The sequence below is a fragment of the Sus scrofa genome, chromosome 11, assembly GCF_000003025.6.
Source record: "Sus scrofa isolate TJ Tabasco breed Duroc chromosome 11, Sscrofa11.1, whole genome shotgun sequence".
NCBI classification, from domain to species: Eukaryota; Metazoa; Chordata; class Mammalia; order Artiodactyla; family Suidae; genus Sus; species Sus scrofa.
Window position 1 is genome coordinate 55,429,638 of NC_010453.5, and position 15,196 is coordinate 55,444,833.

At 33.6% G+C, this 15,196-nt stretch overlaps 1 long non-coding RNA gene across 1 annotated transcript in view; it reads right to left on the reverse strand.

Annotated features, from left to right (window-relative positions):
- Positions 1-14,657, reverse strand: part of LOC102163241 — a 50,934-nt gene extending 36,277 nt beyond the window's left edge. Inside the window, exon 1 of the long non-coding RNA XR_002336714.1 lies at positions 14,574-14,657. This is a non-coding gene — a long non-coding RNA (uncharacterized LOC102163241). The remainder of the gene's footprint in view (positions 1-14,573) is intronic.

Consider the following 15,196-nt stretch of genomic DNA (forward strand, 5'->3'; position numbering starts at 1 on the left):
GAGTCTCCTAACTCACTCAGGTGATGTGTTCTACAACCTGCTTTCACTCGAAACTTGGAGGCTCATCTCAGAGAATTCCTCCTCACCATAACACAACCATCTCTTGTTGACTAACTACTTTCAGCTCTATCTTCATACAATTTAAAAATGCTTTTTATCCTTCCTGTTACACTTTCACTGGGAGATTCCAGGTCCTATTCCTGAGTAAGAGATAAGCTTTTTCCTAGCCCCTCTTACTAGTCTTCCTGCATTCACCTCTCTAGAAATGTATCTTATATACTGAAGACATATATTTTTGGAAAGATAAATATTTATTATATCACCTCCTTAAAAACACACTGATGATCCATAGATGCCTGTAAGGATAGGGTCTTCAGAATGTCCTATAGGGATTCCCATGATCTAGCTCTGGCCTATGTCTATAGCTGCATATCTTGCCAAATGTCTGTCCAATTTTGCTATTCCCAACTACATAAATTCCCAAGTCACTTCAGATTATGCCAAACCCTGTGATTTTTCTTCCCTCCAATATTTTCCTGGTATCCTAACTCCTACCCTTCAGTAGACCCTCCCATTTTCTTACCTGTACCTCTCATATATCCCACACATCATTTTCCCTACCAATTTGTTATACTGTTATTTGCTAATATACTTAACTTACTCTATGAGATTGGATACCCTTTTGTTAATATGCTGATAAATATACTCAGGTTCCAGCATCTACTAGTGATAATAATTATATTGTTCAATGCCACTTATTGAGTACCTACAGTACATCAGAAAATGTTAAAGGGCTCTGACTATATTAATGCACCACTCTGTGACATACACTTTATGAGACAAGAAGAGGCTAAATAAATTGCTTAAGTTCCTTCACTGAATGAATATCTGTGCCAGAATTTATACTGAGGCATACTGGCTTCAGAACCTTTAAGTGTCTCTCTTGCTAAGATCTAATTAAATGATTATTGACTAGATGAGTGAAGTATATAAACAGCCTTAATTTTGTGCAAGAGTTGATGGTTTTTATTTTTATTTAAGGTACACTCAGGAAGCAGTGAAATGCAGAAGTTCTAGGTTGTGATAATTGAGTTAATTCCCATGAATTATTTAGAACATGCACATAATATGCAGGCAGTAAATGTGTTCTGCTATCACATCTACTGTTTTTTGAGACTTACCTATAAGCTGGGTACTTTAATAAAGACTTTACATAGATTATCTATTTCATCCTTTTAACAACTTTGAATTATTGATACTATTTTTCCCCTATTTATCAGAAAGGAGACTGAAATTAGAACTTAAGTAATCATTGAATGCCACACACATAGTAACTGTTAGAAGTAAGATTTGAACACATTTATCCATTTCTAAAACCCATGTTTCCTATAGCTTAGATTATCCAGTAAAACATTTTGATTAAATGATTATATATATATATATATATATAATTTAAAATTTCATGGTATGGGCTTTGCTGTATCATTCAACTTTGAGACAAATCCTATCACTTTACTTATTAACTGTTGTTTTATTTACTTCAAGGCAAATAATTTTAAAATATGTTAATTCTCATGAAATAATTAATATGGTCTTTCCCTTTAAAATAATTAATTTTTTCATATTCATTGTGAAACTAATTATTAAGGTACATTGAAAGGTTCCAAGCAGAAAAAAATAACTTGAACACCAGTCAGTTTGAGAGAGTGAGGCCTGTTTGCATAATTTGATTTTTCTGTTAACTAGATTATCTTTGAAATATTATTTTAAAACTCTTAAGAGCTTATTAAACTGAACACATAGAACTCCAGTTTCTATTTCCAGACTTAGATACCCCTCAACTGCTGTCATCATGCTGTTAATTGAATGTTTGTGTGAAGATGATAGCATTTTCAACAGCAAGAGCAAAAATATTGTTCTCCACTCTTTGATTTGGTCTCTTCTTTTTTTGGATATATCTAAAGCTGGTTATAACTTTGTTTCTCAGTCTGTATTTACTTAATTTTGGCTTTTGACTTTCTATATGACAACTTCACTTTGGTGTGTCACTGCTTGTCACTCTGCTTTAATATGTTTTTCTTCAATAACTTCAAACACTCTAGGAGGTTTTCTAGCATAATGAATAGGAGGATGTTTTTAAAATATAAAGAAAAATGAACAGAACAAATTAACTCTGAAGAATGGAATCCTCTTGATGTATATTCATCATTTCAAATGCTGATACCATGCCAAAAAATAACTACAGTGTAACACAAAAAGTCAAATCTGTAAGACAGTGAAATGATTCTGCAAAGATAGAAGAGTAGGAAGTATCAAGAATACTTCTCTCCACTGAGATGACAAGATGTAACTATATTGGACCTCTGGAGGCTGTTGATAGAATGCAGCGTCCAGAGAAAGAATTGGATGTAAGTTGATGTCAGTCCATTTTATGATTAAACCCCTCAAAAAATCCTGAGCAAGACTCAGGTGCGCTCAACTGTTGGCATTACTTCGTACATTTTGCCACACAGATCTAGGAAATTGAGCTTATCTGTGTGACTCCACTGGGAGAGAACACTGGAACTTGCCCCTAATTCTACTGGACTTCACCCCGTGTACCTTTTCCCATTGCTGATTTTATTTTGTATTCTTGCACTGTAATAAAACATAATCATGGTTACAACAGTTTGGGTTTTTTTGGTTTTTTTGTTGTTGTTGTTATTTTTTGTCTTTTTGCCATTTCTTGGGCCGCTCCCGTGGCATATGGAGGTTCCCAGGCTAGGGGTCCAATCAGAGCTGTAGCCCCCAGCCTATGCCAGAGCCACAACAATGCGGGATTTGAGCCACGTCTGCGACCTACACCACAGCTCACAGCAACACCGGATGGTTAACCCACTGAGCAAGGGCAGGGATTGAACCTGCAACCTCATGGTTCCTAGTTGGATTTGTTAACCACTGTGCCACGACGGGAACTCCCAGTTTTTGTTTTTGTTTTGAGTCTTATGGTTTCTGGTGATCTATTAAACTTACAGGTGGTTTTTGGGATTCCTAGGCCAAAAGGAATTGCATATTCATTAATTTCATTAATTCATTTTTCTATGTCACTATTAAAGTAACTTAGGCTCCCCACTCAATTTTACCTTTTTTTTTTTTTTTTTTTTTTTTTTTTTTTTAGGGCCACACCCACAGCACATGGAGTTTCCCAGGCTAGGGGTCTAATCAGAGCTATAGCTTCTGGCCTATGCCACAGTTCATGGCAACGCCAGATCCTTAACCCACTGAGCGAGGCCAGGGATCGAACCTGAAACCTCATGGTTCCTAGTCAGATGCATTTTCCGCTGTTCCACGGTGGGAACTCCCCCCACTCAGTTTTAAATGCATAATTTATTCTCACATAATTCTCTTTTCTTTTTTTCTTTTTCCTTTTTTTTTTTTTTTTTTGTCCATATGGTAAGCAAATCTAGAAAAGTCTGACTGGTCTAATATTTCTCCCTTCTCCTCAACATAGCAGGCTAAGTGAGCTGATCTGGATCTGCCTTGTCACAATGATAAATTTCCTTTCTTTGACAAACTTACCCCTTAGGATTATACTTTGTATTGTGTATGCAGGTGAATGGCTTCCCTTAAAGCATAAACCATACATACCAATCAGGCTTTTACCAGAGCTATGCACTGGAAGATGTAGGTCCTTGTAGAGGGACTAAAAAAGGGGTATTTTGATTCCTTTTTCCTATTTGCCCTCATGTGTAGCTCATGGTAACCCCAAGCAAAGGAAGAATAATTTGTGGGGGAATATTTTGTCCTGAGTTTCCTGGAAGCTATATCATCAAATAATACCAAACACTAAATAATTTTCTAGATGACAAGTCTTCCAAAAATACCTTAAGACTTGCGGAGTGGAAGAATAGTGCTAATTAGTGTTAATTAGTTGCAATAGATACGTCATGTAGGAAAAGCACTTGGTAGTTCACTTTTAATTTGTTGGCATGAGAATCAGTGAGTTGGGTGATCCTCGTCTTTCTATTTTGTGTTATTAGACGATTAACCTCTTTGTACTGTAATTTTTCCACCTGCTTTGTGATAATGACTTCAGAGGAATGTTGTGACATAGTGGTATGTTTTAGGAAATTATTTCTTCTTATTAGACTTGGCTTAATTGTTGATTTTTATTCCAATAATAAATTTCCTTAAGGAAATAGGTAACAACATCCAGAAGTAACAAGTTTAGTCCGGTGTTGGGGGTGGTATTTTGTGGTGGGCTATTTCAGTGTTGTTTTTTGGCTCTTTACATTGAATAATAGGCCCAAATGGTCACATGTGTAGCAACACATGTAGCAGTTTATAAGTGGTGGTGCAGGTATGACTGTTTCCTCTGTGTGATGCCTTACTCTTGTCTAGAAAGCACTTGTCTCAAAGCAATGATCAGCACGATGTTAATCCTTCTTTTCTTAATAATGAGAGATTATATCTAGAAAAGCAAAGCTAATGTCAGTATCCCTTAACAACTAAAAATTACTTCCTACAAACTCTAACTCACAACAGTGCTAATATAAATTTCTCCTAAATTCGCAAAGCCTAATCAATCAACTATATCTGTCCACATCTGGAGAATTCATAGTCAGTTAATTATTAGTTCATTTTGATTAATTTACTGAGTTATTCACCAGGTAATTTTCCTAATTTACTTATTTTTAAAATATAGGGTGGACACTTCAATTTTAGAGAATGGATTCCATAGTACTTTTAGGCTTGATTAACATCTTGCTTTCAAAGTCTCAAATGTCGCCTTAGTTAAATCTCACAGATTAGGCAACAGCATGTTCTAATAAAAAACTATTCCTTTACACATTATATATATAGGTACACAGGTGAGCAAATTGGAATTTTATAATTACTTAATGTTATTAAATCAGATAAATATATTCCTTTTTAAAAATTTTTTCATTAAGTAATTATTAATTCCCCAAAATACTTAATTTTATACTATTTGGTGAGTTTGGTGATATGCATATCCCTGCAAAACCATCATGACAGTCAATATCCAAACAAAGATATCTATCATCCTAAATGTTTCCTCCTATTCTGTGGGTTTTTGTTTTGGTTTTGGTTTATTTTGTTTTTGCAGTAAGAACACTTAGCAATGGAATTCTTTTATCTGTTATTCTTGCTTTAGCTATTCATATTAAAAAGATTAATCTTTTGAATTTGAAAATATAATGCAACTGAGAAATCAAAACCATTATATTTTGGTGACTTTTATGGTGATACTCAACTTGTGGCTTCCATCATTAATATATCAATAGTTGTAGTCATAGTGAGCATTTATTTTGACTTAATAGAAGATCGTACTTACTTAACAACATATGAGGTAGAAACTCTGTTTATTCAGAGTTTACAGGTGGGAAAACAAGAGGCCAAGAGCATAGGACTAGCAAGTGACAGAAATGGGATGCTTACCCTAAATTACTCAATTCCAGATGTAGCATGATGAACTGTTTCCCCATACTTTCTTCTATTTATTGCCAGTCCTATGCTTCCTTCTTTTTCATTACCAAATTATAGTTGGCTGCCATAAGAATGGTATTAAAAATTAAAATGTTCAATGTACTTTTAGTTTAAAACCATATTCTATTCACATAAGATATTAATGCTACTATTCAACTTAACTTGCTCTGCATTCATTATTTTTATGCCTAATGAAGAATAAGGAGTTCCCACTGTGGCACAGCCGATTAAGGATCCAATTTTGTCTCTGCAGTGGTGTGGGTTTGATTCTTGGCCTGGCACAGTGGGTTAAGGATCTGGCATCGCCACAGTTGCAGCATAGATCACAGCTGTGGCCCAGACTTAATCTTTGACCCAGGAACTTTGAGACGCCATGGGTGCAGCCAAAAACAACAACAAAAGAATGGGTAACCAATACTGAGCAAAAGCTTAACCTTGTCTATCTTGTCCTATTTCTTAAGCATTTTTTTTCAGCAGGTGATGAAATAAAAACAGCAATAAATGCTAAGAATTGAGGGTTCATTATGTCCTAGGCACTGTTATTGTACTTATTTATTTAATGCTATTAATCACTCTATTGATAGGCACTATTATTTGCCACATTTCACAGATGAGAACAATGAAGAACAGAGGTTAAACAAGTTATCAAAGGTCATTCGGTTAACAAAGAGGAAAATACTGAATTCAGTGCACATGTTAACAGAGTCCACCTTTTGTAGCTTTCTTAGTTACAAAATAAATAAGCCATAAGGATGTAATATTCAACGTAAGGAATATGATTAATAATATTATAATAATTTTGTATGAGGACAGCTGGTTACTAGAAAATGTGATCATTTGTAAGTATGCAAATGTCAAGTCACAATCTCATACACTTGAAACTAACATAATATAGTACATCAACTATATTCCAATTTAAAAAAAAAGCTCAAGATACATGGAGAGAAGTCAGGGAAATGAAGAAAAAAAAAATATACCAAAATTAATTTTAACCAGTTTGTTTGAAAGAAAAAGTACACTGGAACAGGATATAATCATTTTAGATTTTAAGGAAATACTCCTGGAATCTTTGGGAAAATGTTTATATTTTTATTTGGTTAATGCTTTATTTTAAAGTGATTAATCCTTTGGCATAATTCATTAAGTTTTTTAAAGTTTGTTTTCAGGAAATACTTGAAGATAATTTTCTAAAAATCTGGTAAACAAGTTTCTTTTAAAATGCCTAATATGCATGAACAGTTATTAAAGTCTTTAAACACAAGGCATCTGGGATCTTTTGATATGTCTTGAATTATTTCTCAAAATTTTAATTATAACTTTCAGCTAAGCACTGTATTTATGAGCATTAATTTTCTTAGTATTCTGACAATTCTGCAATTTTGTAATGGATATATTAAACTTTAATACTTAAATTTGGAATAATGGAACTAATTATCTAACATTGACAATTGATTTATCAATTGTGTTTCCTCTATGTATTTTATTTGATACCATTGAGGAACAGGAGAAGCTAAGCAATAAAACTATTTCCAAGGAGTTGACATATTCCAATTTAGTACTTATTGTCTGTCAGAGAATAGATTATGATTTAAAATTTTGATAGTTCATTTGCATGATAAAAAAGTGAAAATAAGTTCTCATTAGTTCTTTCATACTGCAATGATTTTTCCCTCTACCTAGCTTTTTGGCAAATAAATCAGTAATTCTGAATGTTCCGGAACTTTTTTTTAATGACTGCTGATCATAAAGATAGAAAAAGCTAAATACTCATGTTTACAACTAAAGCTGACTTGACTTATAGAAATGTACTCAAATGTTCCATAAATATTATTTATGATTATAGGGAAAATACAATATCTTGTTTTAACTCAAGTAATAATACAAAAAAAGAAAGAAGAATTTTATATATGTATTTTTTTTTCTGTTTAGGGCCATACCCACAGCATATGGAGGTTCCCAGGCTAGGAGTAAAATCAGAGCTATAGCTGCCAGCCTATGCCACAGCCACAGAAATGAGGGATCTGAGCTGCAACTGCAAGCTATACCACAGCTCATGGCCAGATCTTTAACCCACTGAGCGAGGTCAGGGATCAAACCTGCATCCTCATGGATACCAGTCTGGTTCATTACCACTGAGCCACAATGGGAATTCCAGAAACATGAATTTTGTATTAGTTATGCTATTCCAAATTGCAGGGATAAGAAGTTGGTAATTCCACAGAGTTGGGGTTTTGCTGAATGTTTGCTAAGGAGCCATAGATACACGCATACAAATATAAATTAAGAGTGGTATAGGTCTATTTAAAATCCACCCAGGCTCAAATGCACACATTCATTTATGCACACATTCATTCAAAAAGCATTTTAGTCTCTAACATGGGCTTATTACTGTGGTAAGTGCTAGAGGGTATAGCAAACAAAATTAGCATATTCTAATGCTCTCTTTGAGAAAAGGGTACAGAGAAAACTGCAAAGGTAAATGGAAAACTGCAACTCTAATAAGTGCTATGTATGGGCATACAATTAGTATTAGTCTCAGTAGTGAGTGGTGATCTTAAGAAAAGACATTTGAAACTGATACAATTAACAAAGTAAAGAGGAAGAAGAGCACTCCAGGCAGAGAGAACACAGTAGTATCCAGTGGTTCAAGTATCATGACAGAAACTTGAAAGAAGTATACACAAAGGAAGCTGGCAAGAAAGACAAGAAAAAGGTTATAATAAATAGGCCTTAAAAGGAAGGTTAAGGAGTTAGGACTGTAGTCTAAGAAAAATGGTAAAACACTGAATGGGGAATTTGTCAGAACTTGGTGTTATCTTCAATGGGATGGAACATATAGGGAAAGTCAAATTTAATACCTGGTTTTCAGATGAAGGAATTAGATACATATGTATGACTTGGTCACTATGTTGTACAGCAGAAATTGGCACAACACTGTAAATGAACTATATTTTAATTAAAAAAATTGTGTCAGTTACTAGCAAAAGGAATATGAGAAAATCTGGTAGGTTGAATGGATAGAAAATTATGAGCCATACTATGTTTATTGAGTTGAAGTATGCTAAATGGAATGTATTTGGAAACTGATATATATGGGAATCTCTGGATAAATTTAATACTTTAATAAAGTAATCATAAATTATGAAACTTCTCCAAATCATATGTGTTTACTTTGAGGCAATGTGCTGTAAATCAGATAAATCAGCTCTTTAGTTGTATATATTAAACCCTTTAATATAATTGTTTCTATGGCCTTCAACTACTAAAAATAATAGATGCTTTAAGGATATACATATTAATGTATGTTAGGTGTTTTTAGAAGGCAAATAAAAGTATTTTTTAACTAATGATAATTTTTTTAGATGTACTCAGCAGAAGTAATCGATACTAATTTAAAAAATAACTGGTATAAATATTTTATGCCCTAAAATAAGAAAAATAATTTCCTTTCTAATTGCTTATACATTTTTTATCAAATTTGCAAAACTGGTCATATATTAAGTCACTAGGAAAAAAATCAATGAAGATTCTTATATTTTGTTGAAGTTATGCTTCCTTTTTCAAGCAAAGTTAATTTGTGATTACAAGTGGCTCTGAATTTTCCTAATAAATGAGGCCTACATAAAATATACTTTATTTTCTACAGCATTATGTGATGCATGAGCGCAATGTTAAAAAAAAAAGTGTGGAAGTATTATGTTATCATTTTATTAAAGCTTCAGAGAAATTATCTTTGAAAATTTAGTATAGATTATTTTCTGACACTGAGGGTCAGAAAGTTTGGTTCAGCATGGTGCTGTCTATTTTTCTGAGTATCTCAAACAGTATTTTACCCCAGAGTATTATCCTTCTATGCTCTTTCCTTTTCTTGTCTCTCTTTCCCTCTAAGTCACTCCCCAAAGCCCAGGGTAGGTATGACTTCCCCAGCCTCTCCCATTATTCTGTGTTTCTCATGCATCCCTATTTCTCATCTGCAACAGATTTATCATGTACTAGTTTTAAGAGTATTGCTAATTGAACAGGATTAAAGGCAAAGGAAGCAGTGAAGTTCAGAAAGAGCAATTCTTAAATAGATTTTCATTATACATTTATTTCAATACTGTAAAAGTTCTGAAATAGAAATTACATATTCAGACACTGATACCAACAAGTCAATTATTCAGTTTTTGCTGAAAATGCTTACTGAAAAGATTTTTTCTAGACTGAGAGAGCTTTATGCTACTTCAAGTTTTGGAAAAAAAACAACTTTCTTTTTATATGTATAATTCTCAAGTGGGGAAAGAAATTAGCATTATTATTCATAATAGTCCAAAGTGGAAACAACTCATATGTCCATCAGCTAATGAGTCACATCAAAATATGTGACATATCCATACAACGGAATATTATTTTAAAATACAGAAGACTGGAGTACTGAAACATGCTATGATATGGAAAAACTTTGAAAACACTGCTCTGAGTGCAAAAAGCCGGTTACAACTGTATGCAAAGTGCCAGCAATTGGTTACATACATATTGTCTAGTTATAAGAAAAGTCCATAACAGGTGTATCTCTAGAGAAAGAAAATAGATTAATATTTTCAATGGGCTAGGGAAGGAGAAAGGGTAGTGAATGTTAATGGGCACATTGTTACTTTTTAGAATAATGAAAAGGTTCTATGACATATTCAATTTCATTTCTAGTGATCAGTCTGTTCAGTTGATCTATTTCACTCCCTACAAATAAAAGTCCAGGACCAGATGGCTTCACACGTGAATTCTACCAAACATCCAAATATACAAAGAGAAACTTATACCCATCCTCCTTAAACTTCTTCAAAAGGTTGAAGAAGGAACACTCCTAAAGACATTCTATGATGCCGCCATCACCCTAATTCCAAAACCAGACAAAGATACCACTGAAAAAGAAAATTTCAGCCAATATCTTTGATGAATACAGACGCAAAAATTCTCAACAAAATTTTAGCCATCCAATTCCAACATCATATAAAAAAGATCATATACCATGACCAGGTGGGATTCATCCCAGGTTCACAAGGATGGTTCAACATACACAAATCAATCAACGTCATATACCATATTAACAAAAGAAAAGTCAAAAACCACATGGTCATCTCAATAGATGCAGAGAAAGCACTTGACAAAGTCCAACATCCATTCATGATAAAAACTCTTACCAAAATGGGTATAGAGGGAAAATACCCTAACATAATCAAAGCCATTTATGACAAACACACAGCAAATACAATACTCAATGGAGAAAAGCTGAAAGCCTTCCCACTAAAATATGGAAAAAAACAAGGATGCCCACTCTCACCACTGTTATTCAAAATACTACTGGAAGTCCTAGCCACAGCCATCAGACAAACAAATGAAATAAAATCATCCAAATAGGAAGAGAAGAGGTAAAACTGTCACTGTATGCAGGTGACATGATACTATATATAGAAAACCCTAAGGACTCAATCCAAAAACTACTTTAACTGATCAACAAATCCACCAAAGTAGCAGGATATAAGATTAACATTTATAAATCAGTTACATTTCTGTATACTATCAATTAAATATTAGAAAAGGAATACAAAAATACAATACCTTTTAACATTGCATCCCAACAAGATCAAATACCTGTAAATACACCTAATCGAGAAGGTAAAGGACTTATATGCTGAGAACTAAAAAACATTAATCAAGGAAATTGAAGAAGATGAAAGAAATGGAAGGATATTCCATGCTCCTGGGTTGAAAAAATTAATATTGTAAAAATGGCCATACTACCCAAAGCAATCTACAGCTTCAACGTAATCCCTATCAAATTACCAAAGACATTTTTCTCAGAACTAGAACAAACAATCCAAACATTTATATGGAACCACAAAAGACCCAGAATTGCCAAAGCAATTCTGAGGAACCAAAACCAAGCAGGAGGCATAACCCTCCCAGACTTCAGGCAATACTACAAAGCCACAGTCATCAAGAGATTGTGGTACTGGTACCAAAACAGACAGACCAATGGAACAGAATAGATAACGCAGAAATTAACCTAGACACCTATGGTCAATTAATCTTTGACAAGGGGGCAAGAACATAAAATGGGAAAAAGACAGTCTCTTCAGCAAGCATTGCTGGGAAATCTGGACAGCTGCATGCAAAGCAATGAAACTAGAACACACCCTCACACCATGTAAATAAACTCAAAATGACTTAAAGACCTAAATATAAAACAAAACAGCATCAAACTTCTGGAAGAGAACACAGGCAAAACTTTCTCTGACATCAACCTTATGAATATTTTCTCAGGTCAGTCTCCCAAAGCAACAGAAATAAAAGCAAAAATAAACCAATGGGATCTCATCAAACTGACAAGCTTTTGCACAGCACAGGAAACCAAAAAGAAAACAAAAAGACAACTTTCAGAATGGGAGAAAATACTTTCAAATGATGCAACTGACAAGGGCTTAATCTCTAGAATATACAAGCAACTTAAACAACTCAACAACCAAAAAGCCAACAACCCAATTGAAAAATGGGCAAAAGACCTATAGAGACATTTCTCTAAGGAAGATATACAGATGGCCAACAGTCACATGAAAAAATGCTCAACATTCCTGATTATTAGAGAAATGCAAATCAAAACTACCACGAGATACAACCTCACACCCGTTAGAATGGCCATCATTCCTAAGTTCACAAATAAATGCTGGAGGGGATGTGGAGAAAAGGGAACCCTCCTGCACTGTTGCTGGGAATGTAAGCTGGTACAACCACTATGGAGAACAGTATGGATGTACCTTAGAAATCTATACATAGAACTACCATATGACCCAGCAATCCCACTCTTAGGCATATATCTGGACAAAACATTCCTTGAAAAAGACACATGCACCTGCATGTTCTTTGCAGCTCTATTCACAATAGCCAAGACATGGAAACAACCCAATGTCCACCGACAGATGATTGGATTAGGAATATGTGGTACATATACACAAAGGAATTCTACTCAGCCATAAAAAAGAATGAAATAATGTTATTTGCAGCAACATGGATGGAACTAGAGGCTCTCATACTGAGTGAAGTAAGTCAGAAAGAGAAAGACAAATACCATATGATATCACTTAACACCTGAAATATCATATTCTGAACAAATGAACCTTTCCACAGAAAAGAAAATCATGGACTTGGAGTATAGACTAGTGGTTGCCAAGGGGGAGGGAGTGGGGTGGTTGGGGAGCCTGGGGTTAATAGATACAAACTATTGACTTTGGAATGGATTAGCAATGAGATCCTGCTGTGTAGTACTTATGATTGAGCATGATAATGTGTGAAAATAGAATGTGTACATGTATGTGTAACTGGGTCAACATGCTGTACAGTAGAAAAAAAATTGTATTGGGGAAATAACTATTAAAAATAATAATCATAACAAAAATTTTAAAAAAAGGTTCTGAAGCCACTGAATTGTACTCTTAAGTGAGTGAATTTTAGAAATTGTAAATTACATCACAATAAACTTTTCAGAAAATTTATTACTTATAACTTTGGAAAATTTGGTACCAAAATTAATTCCTCACTTGGTGGCAAAATTAATGCCCTCATTTTTAACAATCATATATTAAGAAAGATAATTGACTGTTTATTTTATACAGTATTAATTTTCACTAGGTGATGTATGATGTATTTTTAACATTATTACTCAATTATGGTAGAAATTAAATATATGCCTAAAATAATTTCAAATAATGTAGTTGTACTCTCTATTTTGTGTCATAACTATTTATACTTGAAATGTGTTATGTATTTTCACGAACTTTTAGATTCTGAAATCTGAATTTTTTTTTTGTCTTTTTGCCTTTTTTAGGGCCGCTTCCATGGCATATGAGATTCCCGGGCTAGGGGTCTAATTGGAGCCATAGCCACCGGCTTACGCCAGAGCCACAGCAATGCAGGATCCGAGCTGCATCTGCAAGCTACACCACAGCTCATGGCAACGCCGGATCCTTAATCCACTGAGCAAGGCCAGAGATTGAACCCGCAACCTCATGGTTCCTAGTCGGATTTGTTAACCACTGCACCACGACAGGAACTCCCAAAATCTGAATATTTTTATGAAATTTTGAATATGCTATTTTACTCCAATGTTGCAATCACTATTTATATAAAATCTTGAATTTTAAAACAATTATCTTGCAAGCATATTTGAAGCATTACATTTATGATAAAACATATAATATTCTGGCACAAGATATCTTCTTTTGAAAGATATAAACTATGATATGTGTCATCTTTTTTTCCCCGAGTAACTTTATCCTGTGCTCCTATCTGTGGTTTTTCAGGTATAAGATAATAAGACTATTCTCCATATCATTAGTGAATTGATTTTCTTTTTTTAAAATGATTTTTATTTTTTCCATTATAGTTGGTTTACAGTGTTCTATTAATTTTCTATTGTACAGCAAAGTGACCCAGTTACACACACATACATACCTACTTTTTCTCACATTATCCTCCATCATGCTCCATCACAGCTGACTAGATATAGTTCCTATGTGAAGTGATTTTCTATCATTTAACTACTCTTTCCAAATAACTGGTTTTTTGATATATGATACAAGATTACTGAACAAATTGCATGTTCTCTCAATAATGCAGCATTATCTGGCTTTGATAGCTAGATGGTATATAGGACATGATTGTGTAAATTGTATATTACCTTGTTTTTGTCTGTTCTCTGCTAAGGAACAATATTCAGTTCAAAGGGCAATATTTTAAAAATAAGACCTTCATTCTAAGTGACATCATGATAAAAATCAATAACTTCCCCTTTCCCATTATTACATAAATGTCTCCAGAGAAATAAGAAAAAACAAAATACAAAAGGTTTCTGTCAAACTTGTGGAATGTTCCAACTTAATTTCATTTACTAAAGGGAAAAAATAATAAAATTATAATTCATTCTTTGAAATAAGTTGGTGCCAATTTCCAAGAAGCAGTGAAGTATTGGCTTTTTTTTTCACTATGCTTAGTTTTAAATGTTTAGCATTTTCTTCCATCAGGGATATTTACTCACTAGCAAACTGTTAAAGTACCTCATTCCAATCCAGATAGGGTCTTGCCAGCCTTGCTTCCCCTCCTTATGATCCGAGTGGGAAAAAAAAATATAGGGTTGAAAGAAAAAATACTGAAATAAAAAAAAGAAAGAAATGTCACTGTTAAACCTAAAAGAAGAAAATAATTTTCTAACTTTCTAGAGAAAACCAAGGAAAACTTTACTTAACTTTTAGCTTCATGTCCACAAGAAAATGTGAATATATATGTCTTTTAGGCAATCAAACCAGGAAAGTATAAAGAAAAACAATGTAATGTCAGGGATATAAACCAAAAGTTAGATGCAGTGTAAACACATCCAAATCAGACCAATAAGTCCCAGTATGCATCCATCTAAGTTTCAGGTAGAGTAAAATGTAAATGGAAGAAAGTCACTATAAACTTTAGAATATTTTAATGTAAATTGGAATAAGGAAAATGTTTCTAAGTGTAATCCTATAAAAGAAAGTTTAATATTCTCAAATATATAGAAATGTAAACTCTTACACATCAACTGAAGTGAGAGACTAAATTGAAAAATAAACTATGAGGATACTTGGAACATTTATGGTAATAATGATTGAATATCCTTAATTTATCAAATGATCTTATAAATTAAAGTGTC